Source organism: Pan troglodytes, chromosome 1 (genome assembly GCF_028858775.2).
Source record: "Pan troglodytes isolate AG18354 chromosome 1, NHGRI_mPanTro3-v2.0_pri, whole genome shotgun sequence".
In the NCBI taxonomy this organism is placed as follows: domain Eukaryota; kingdom Metazoa; phylum Chordata; class Mammalia; order Primates; family Hominidae; genus Pan; species Pan troglodytes.
The window spans coordinates 22,386,024-22,395,057 of NC_072398.2; the positions used below are offsets into that span (position 1 = coordinate 22,386,024).

The 9,034-nt window shown below is 46.6% G+C and overlaps 1 long non-coding RNA gene across 1 annotated transcript; it reads right to left on the reverse strand.

The window, feature by feature from the left end:
• Window positions 1–2,459: 2,459 nt before the first annotated feature.
• On the reverse strand, window positions 2,460–6,709 carry LOC134808052 (uncharacterized). Its single transcript, XR_010150129.1, has 2 exons — window positions 6,574–6,709; window positions 2,460–2,626 (listed from the first exon to the last, which is right to left on the reverse strand). It is a non-coding gene; the product is annotated as an uncharacterized LOC134808052 (long non-coding RNA).
• Between the last annotated feature and the right edge of the window lie 2,325 nt (window positions 6,710–9,034).

The window sequence follows — 9,034 nt, forward strand, 5'->3', positions numbered from 1 at the left end:
TATAAATAGAAAAATATATTTAACAGGTGCGTAATAATCTTGTGTTTCCCTAAGGCAGTCTAAGTGGCTTTCTGTTCCTTCTAATCCAATGAAGGCAGGCAGATTTGGTACCAGCAGTGGGGATGCACAGAACATACCCTCAGAAGGAATATGTAAGTGACTATGGCACCATGTCCTTTTGTGGGAGGGGGTGAGTGATCACCGTCCCATGCAGGGGTGAAAGCTCATGGTTTGTGATGATGCAGTGTCTGAGAAAACCACCACCTGTGACTCGGGGATGGAGACGCTATTCCCACCAAGGATGAAGCTTTGGAGAACTCTGTTGCCATTGCTTAAGATGCATCCCAAGATAATGAGGAATGCAATGAGGAAGGAATGGCTGCATTGCTACAAGAGAAAAGGGATGAATTCTGCTCCCAGCTTATTTACCTGGAAACAGATGTGAAATTATTGCAATATCCGGCTACAAGAAACACTTTCTTCTCCTTACATCCCCTAGCCTCAAAATCCTGTTCCAATACAAAGCAGTGTATCTATTCATTTAATTTTCTGATACATGCCCTTAGGGCTTCACCTTTTACTTGATGCTTCTCATCAAGATGTTTTCTTAAATAAATACAGCTTTTTTTTTTTTTTGAGATGGAGTTTCATTATTGTCACCCAGGCTGGAGTGCAATGGTGTGATCTCAGCTCACTGCAACCTCCACCTCCCGGGTTCAAGCAATTCTCCTGCCTCAGCCTCCCGAGTAGCTGGGATCACAGGCATGTGCCACCATGCCCGGCTAATTTTTGTATTTTTAGTAGAGACAGGGTTTCACCATGTTGGCCAGGCTGGTCTCGAACTCCTGACCTCAGGTGATCCATCCACCTTGGCCTCCCAAAGTGCTGGGATTACAGGCGTGAGCCACTGCGCCCAGCAGTAGCTCCCTTTCTAAGAATAATTCTGGAGAAACTACTTAGACAAGCTTTTTGGGGGTGTTAAACACTGGAGGAGCAGATTTGGGGTGTTGGTGGGAGAGAAGAACAGTGTTTTGAGACACCTAAGTGGAAGAGATACCAAGTGATCAGAGATGTCTGACTGAAAGGTAGGTCAGGCTTGCATGTGGCTGCATGTACTAGAAACCCAACTATAATAGTTTAACCAGATAGGGGCTTCTATTAATAACATAAAAGAAGACCAGGCCAGGCACGGTGGCTCACGCCTGTAATCCCAGCACTTTTAGGAGACCTAGGTGGGTGAATCACTTGAGGTCAGGAGTTCCAGACCAGCCTGGCCAACATGGTGAAACCCCATCTCTCTAAAAATACAAAAATTAGCAGGGCACGATGGCTTGCGCCTGTAGTCCCAGCTACTCGTGAGGCTGAGGCAGGATAATCGCTTGAACCCAGGAGGCAGAGGTTGCAGTGAGCCAAGATGGCACCACTACACTCCAGCCTGGGTGACAGAGTGAGACTCCATTTCAAAACAAACAAACAAACAGAAAAGAAGTCCAGGGGTGGCTGAGGCAGCTACTTGTGGTTTCCTTCTCTGTCATACACGCTTTGCCTGTGGCTTTCATCCTGGTGGTCGCTAAGCAGCTGTGACATCTCAAAGCATCACATCTGTGTCCCATGCAAGGAAAAAATGGCAGATTATGGCTGAGGTGCCCCTCCCCGCCTTTAAAACCAGGAAAACAATAGCTTTTCTGGAAGACCCAAGCACTAGACTTTGGCAGAGCTGAGTCACATGGCCACTCCTAAGTGCCCAGGACCCTGGGAGGTGAGCAGTGCTAAATATGCATGAGGACACCCTGAGCACAGCAGGATCTGCTAGGAGGGATACTGGGGAAGGCAACTCGCTTGTGAAAGCCACGTGAATGGATAGGATCACATTGGGAAGAGAGGAGGAGCAAGCAGAGAAGAGGAATGAGAACTGAGCCCTGAAAATGTGCATCTAGGGTAAAAGCAGAGCAGCAGCTGGAAAATGGCCAAGGAATGAGCACGAGGAGGGAAGAAGAGTAGGAGGAAACTGCCAAACAAAATAAAATTGGAGCTGGGTGCGGTGGTTCATGCTTGAATCCCAGCACTTTGGGAGGTTGAGGCTGGACAATCACTTAAGGCCAGGAGTTCCAGACCAGCCTGGGCAACATAGCAAGACCCTGTCTCGACAAAAATTAAAAAAAAATTAGCAAGGCATGATGGTGCATGCATGTAGCCTCAGTTGAGGCAAGAGGATTGCTTGAGCCCAGGAATTCGAGGTTGCAGTGAGCTATGATCATGCCACTGCATTCCAGCCTGGGTGACAAAGCGAGACACTGTCTCTAAAAAAATTAATTTTTAGGAACTGGATTTAGTAAGGAGAGACTTTAATCAAAAGGATTATTGCAAGGATAGGAAGGGCCAGGAAAGGAGATCATTGCAAATAGGGGGAACCTCTGACTGTTAAGATCTTCCAGAGTCTCAAGATCTAGGCAAACACGTTTTCTGGTTTTGTTTTTTTAATAGGGGAGTAAACACGACCAGAAAGAACAGATGTGGGGAAGTGGAATGGAAGGGCAGCAGGATCAGGTAGATCAGAGGATGTTCGACTCTGGGGCCAACCTCTTCTCCAGAGGGGATGTCTGCCGACTCAGGAAAGTTTAGGGACCTGGGGAAAGGAGGGAAGTTTGGTTAATGAGCATTTTATTCCGATTAATCAGTGGGGAAAAGCAGCTCAGCTAATCATTTAGAAGACTAAGAATGGGAATTTGGAGGGTCTGTGTGTGTGCTCTTGTCATAATTAAACAAGGGAGACATCTAAGAGGCCTAAGTGCTCTGGGAAGATGGCTCTTTGCAGGAAGCTGTCTGCTAGAACACAAAGCATGGGGGGTTTTCTTAACCTTGGCTGTTTCCAGAAGCAAGGGCTGAGACAAAATCCAACATTTTCAGAACCAACAGAGACAGGGTGTCATGAAAGGCTTGGAGAAGAAAGTATTTCAAAATCGAGACCACCCATTGTTAGAGTAAGTCATGCTGGAGTCAAAAAGAAAAAATCAAAAAACGAAAGAAAAAAACTCAGTGTTTTAGTATGAGAATGTTATTACAATTTTTAAAAATTTATTTTGATAATTTCAAGCCTATAGAAAGGTTGCAGGAATAGTACAAATAATTCTTCCTGATTCCCCAAATATTTTACTACGTTTGTTTCTCCATGTGTGTGTGTTCAGCCTCTCAGGTTTCTGTTCCCCTCCGAGTAGGCTCTGGAGTACTGGAGGGTGGGGTAGGCAGAGGAGGGTGGCTCTGGGTGGCCAATTGGGGTCTCCTGGCTGTCCATCTCTGCTGGCAGCTGTAGGCCCTTGCTGGCAAGACTCGGAACCTGATTTCCTGGTTTGGTTATAACAGGTGCTTGCAAGCCAGCCCAGCCTCCCCAGCTCTCACTGACAGACCCTTGGCTCAGTGGACACCCCACCCCATTCCACTGCAGGCCTCAGAGAGGGACTGCTGGCTCTCTGCTTGGGGACCTACCACCTGCCCCCTCAGGAATGGTGGGAAACTTCTGTCTTGTGCCGTGGCTCAGAGAAGATAACCCCTGCCTACCTTCCAACCCCACTGACTTCCCTTTGGAAGATGGTACAGGATCAGGTGCTGTTGAGCCTGAGACCTGACTTTCTCCCCAAATCCCAAATGGGGAGCAAGGGGAGGTCTTCCCTACCTCCTCTCTTCTCTCCATCCTCCCCATTCCCAGAACACCCCAGGGCCCATGGTAAGCCATGCCCTTACTTCCTCTAAATCAGGGGTCCCCAACCCCCAGGCCATGGACCAGTACCAGTCTATAGCCTATTAGGAACCACGCTGCACAGCAGGTGGTAAGCGGTGGAGATGAGCATTACCACCTGAGCTCCGCCTCCTGTCAAATCAGTGGCATCGGATTCTCATAGGAGCTCGAACCCCATTGTGAACTGTGCACGCCAAGGATCTAAGTGGCACACTCCACATGAGAATCTAATGCCTGATGACCTGAGGTGGAGCAGTTTCAGCTCCAAATCATCCCCCCAACCCCTATCCGTGGAAAAACTGTCTACCATGACACCAGTCCCTGGTCCCTAAAGATTGGGGACCACTGCTCTAAGTCACATCCTCTTCTCTCCATGGATGCGGCCCCTTCCCTACCTCCTGGGAGAAACTCTAAGGAGTCTTCCGGGCTTGAGTTTTCAAACCTACCACTCTTATTAAATGACCCAAGTCCCTGTGTCTCCTGCCCTGAGGTGATAAGACTCTTCCTTGGCCTTCCTTAGGGGAAAATTAAAATGCATGGGTCATTTGCAAAGTAGCAGCTTGCTACAACTGTATTTTTCTCAGAGGCCTTCTCTTCAAGAATTAATGTTATCTTCCCCTTTTTTGGTCATTTTAAAAGTCATTCTCATAGGGAAATCTTTGACTTTAAATTTTAAAACTTAATAAAATGTAACAAAAGAAAGATATCTGACCAGCAAGCACATGAACAGGTGCCCAACGTCATTAGTCAGCATTAGGGAAATGCAGATCAAAGCCACGAAGAGACACCACTTCACACACACATGAATAGCTAAAATTAGACTATTTTTTATTTTTTGCAGAGATGGGGTCTTGCCATGTTGCCTAGATTGGTCTTAAACTCCTGGGCTCAAGTGATTCTCACGACTCAGCCTCCCAAGGTGCTGGGATTATAAAATCATACTTTTTTTTTTTTTTTTTGAGACAGTTTCGCTTTTGTCACACAGGCTGGAGTGCAATGGCGTGATCTTGTCTCACTGCAACCTCTGCCTCCCTGGTTCAAGTGATTCTTCTGTCTCAGCCTCCTGAGTAGCTGGGATTACAGGTGCCCGCCACCACGCCCAGCTAATTTTTGTACTGTTAGTAGAGACAGAGTTTCACCATGTCGGCCAGGCTGGTCTCGAACTCCTGACCTCAGGTGACCTGCCCACCTCGGCCTCCCACAGTGCTGGGATTACAGGTGTGAGCCACCGTGCGTAGCCTCTGTTGGGTGTTTTGAGTGGCCTCAACAGGAAGATGGCAGCCCATGCTTGTTATCAATTACACACTGCAGGGAGGACCTATTTCTGCTAGTCAAGAGCACCTATTCTACAAACCACATACCGTGGGCTTATATACCAACTACTCCCTGCTTGATTTTGGGCAAGTCAGTGATCTCTGTGCCTTAGTTTCCTCATCTATAAAATGGAAATTAGAAAAGTAGTTACCTCCTATTGTTACGAGAATTGAAGGTAAACTCATTTAGTGCGAGCCTAGCACAAGGTTGGCACTGGGTAAGGGTTTGCTACTGTCACTGTTACTCTCTACAGAGTCCACAACCACTGTCTCAAGGTCCTTCCTAAGGTGTCCAATGTTGCACACAGCAACACAGCACTTCTGCTTATATTCAGTTGGCCATTAGTCACATGTACTGACAAGTATCTCCCTGGCTGCCTTCAGGGAGCTCTTGGCCAATGTCCTAAAAGCTTCCCCACAGCTTTCTGGCCATTCACTCAGACCGGACCCTTCCTCCCTGCCACCATTCAAAGCTGTCCCAAAATCCACGGTCCCTCACAACACCTTTCTCAAGTAGCTGAAAGAAAGGCAGTGGTTACAGGACCCTTTCTTCTCAGTGGGTGACCACAGGACCCTGCCTCCCCATTCGACTCACATAAGCATAAAACACATCACCGAATCACAAACTGCAGGCATGCTTCTACTATGTATAGTTTCACCGGCTTGCAATCCACATAGACTGTGCTGTCAGGCATGAAAATTGTCCACAGAGGGGGCAGGGGGGTGCACATGGATCTGCACCTCATCCTTGGTCACTCTAAGCCACTCGCAGGCATTCTGTAGAGAGCCAATGGTGGCAGCGGTGGGGGGCAGAGGGTCTCCTAACCACTGACCATTCTGACTGCTGGTCCAGCTCCATCACCTTCCCCTCATTTTAACCCCAGGATGGAGGTCTACCTTAATCCCCACTGCTGTCATCTGCTGCCTCCCGGGGCCCACTTCCACCGTCTTTGAAGACATCAGCTTGTGGTTCACATGATCCCTCACGACCCCATTTTCTCATTGTTTTGGTAACTTCATTATCTGCACTGGTAAACCAAAAGACACGCCATAACCACGTATCCCTTATCTTGTTTAGGTGGGTATATGGCCACTTGAAATAAAGACATTTCCCAGTCTCTCAGTCTCAGACAGGTATGGCCATGGGACTAATGGCCAATTGAATATAGGCAAAAGTGCTGTGTGCAACTTTGAGACATGTTTTTAAGAAGAGGAAATGCATCCTTTTCTAACCTCCTTTCATGCTGGATGGAGTGTGACTTGACGGCTAGCACACAGCAGCCAGCCTAGGTCATGAGGTGAAAGTCACTTACTGACCTCAAAGGAAAAAGAGGCACCTGACCCCTGATACCATGCACTATTGCACCCTCTCCAAGCTGCCTGTGCCTGTGAAAGGATTCTAGCCCATCTTGTTTAAACCACTGCAGTGACCTAACCCTTACTGACTCCCACCACCGTTCCACACTATTATACTTCTGTAGCTTTATACTGTTTTAGGAGATCCAGTGTAACTTCAGATTTACATACCCTCTGCCTCTAGAATCTCAGGAACAGAAACTCTCAGGACAGGCCCCATCTTCTCTTTTCACCACCTAAGTTTCTCTGCTTCAATCACCTGGTGAGGCATTGGCCTGCGAGAGAGCAAGTTCTATTAACAGTAGAGAGCTCAGGAACCCATCCACTCACTTATGGAAACTTGGTATATGTCAGGAGAGTTCTACAGACCAGCGAGAAAGGAGAGACTGTTCAGTAATCAGTGCTGGGACACCTGGTTACAAAGAAAAACAAAATTAGGTCCCTACTAAATACAATCATAAAAATACATTTCAGATGAACTAAAAATCTTATTATGAAAATAAAAATTTAGAAAACCTTGAGGGTAGGGAAGGATCTCTTAAAACAAGATTCAATGGCATAAGCCATACAGGGCAAAAAACTGATAGATTTAATAACATTAACATTCAAAAATTACTTGGGTCCAGCAAAACACTCCTAAAGGCAGGGAAGAGAGGCAAGCCACAATGTACCAGACATTTGCAATGCATATAATTAATCAAAGATTAGCATCTCTCCAGAATATATATTTTAAGAGGCTTAAATATCCGTAAGACAAAAAATCCAAGTGAAAAATGGGCAGAGGATATGAACAAGTAACAGAGAAGGAAACTTGGGCCGGGCGCAGTGACTCACACCTGTAATCCCAGCACTTTGGGAGGCCGAGGCGGGTGGATCACGAGGTCAGGAGATCAAGACCCTCCTGGCTAACATGGGGAAACCCCATCTCTACTAAAAATACAAAAAAACTAGCCGGGCGTGATGGCAGGCACCTGTAATCCCAGCTACTCAGGAGGCTGAGGCAGGAGAATGGCATGAACCCGGGAGGTGGAGCTTGCAGTGAGCCAAGATCACGCTGCTGCACTCCAGCCTGGGCGACAGCGCAAGACTCTGTCTAAAAAAATTAATAATAATAAAAGAACAGAGAAGGAACCTTGTACAGCCAATACACATATGAAAAGATAATTATAAAACCTAAAGGAAATGACACCCATCCAATCGGACAAGATGAAAAGTCTGATGACACCAAGTATTATAGAGTTGGGGAACTCTCAGATTGCTGATGGAAGGATAAACAGACACATACTTGGAGGGTAATTGGGAATGTCCAGTCAATTGGGGGAATTCCAATACTTTCTCAAATCCACACAATGTGATGGGATGCTCACTGCAGCACAGCTGTAATACAGAAACACTGCAAAACCCCTACAGGTCGATCAATAGCATATAAACAGTAGAACTCATACAATGGAACACTATACAATAGTTAAAATAACTGGGCTGGGCACGGTAGCTCACACCTGTAATCCCAGCACTTTTGGAGGCCAAGGTGCGTGGATCACCTGCAGTCAGGAGTTTGAGACCAGCCTGGCTAACGCGGTGAAACCCTATCTCTACTAAAATACAAAATTAGCCAGGCATGGTGGCGGGCAACTGTAATCCCAGCTACTCAGGAAATTGAGACAGGAGAATTGCTTGAACCCAGGAGGCAGAGGTTGCAGTGAGCCAACATCACGCCATTGCACTCTAGCCTGGGTGACAAGAGCAAAACTCCATCTCAAAAAATAAATAAATAAAATAAATGAACTGGAGCTACATTTATACATGCCTCCAGAATGCAATATTTAAAAAAATTATCAAATATTTACAATATGATACCATTTCTGTAAAGTTAAGAAAACAAGCCAACATACAAAACAAAACTAACCATAGATGAGAAGGGCAGAAATCGACTTCAGGACAGGAGGCGGAGGCAACAGGACTGGGGCCACATACAAACAGGACTTCAGAACGTGGGTTTTATTTCTAAAGACAAATCTGGAGCAAATATGGAAAGATATTAGTTGACAGGTTACACGGGGGAGATACAGGTGTTTGAACACCAGTACCCGGCTCTTGTTCGGCATGTTTGAATGCTGTCTTTTACAAATTCTCTCACTTTTCTTCTTTGCCATTTGTGTTCTGGGTTCATTCGTCTCCCTGCTCTCTGGGGACCTCCAAGTAGCATCTCCTCCAGTGTCTTTGTTCTCTCCAATGCTCTTCCCTCGTCTTCTCACATGTCCTTGTTTTCTCAGTCTTAACACTTCACCCTAACCATCACCAGGCCCCTTCATTTCTTCCTCCCTCGCTGTCTACTTAAGGGCCCCCAATTTCTGCCTTTACCTCTGAATGTGGTCTCCACCCAGCAACCCTTGGCCAGGCCTTTGAAAGACCTCAAGCTTAATGATTCAAAATATATGTCCAATCCCATCTTTGGAAACCCCACCCTAAAACTGCTCTTCTGAAGATAAACACTGCCATAATTGCCAAATTGAATAAGCTTTTCAGTTTTTCCTCCCCCTTAACCTCTTGCGAGCTGTCACCATCAGGGACCATCCCTGTCTGCTTTACCCACTCCCTGCTGTGGCTTCCATGACGGCAATGCCCCCCATCC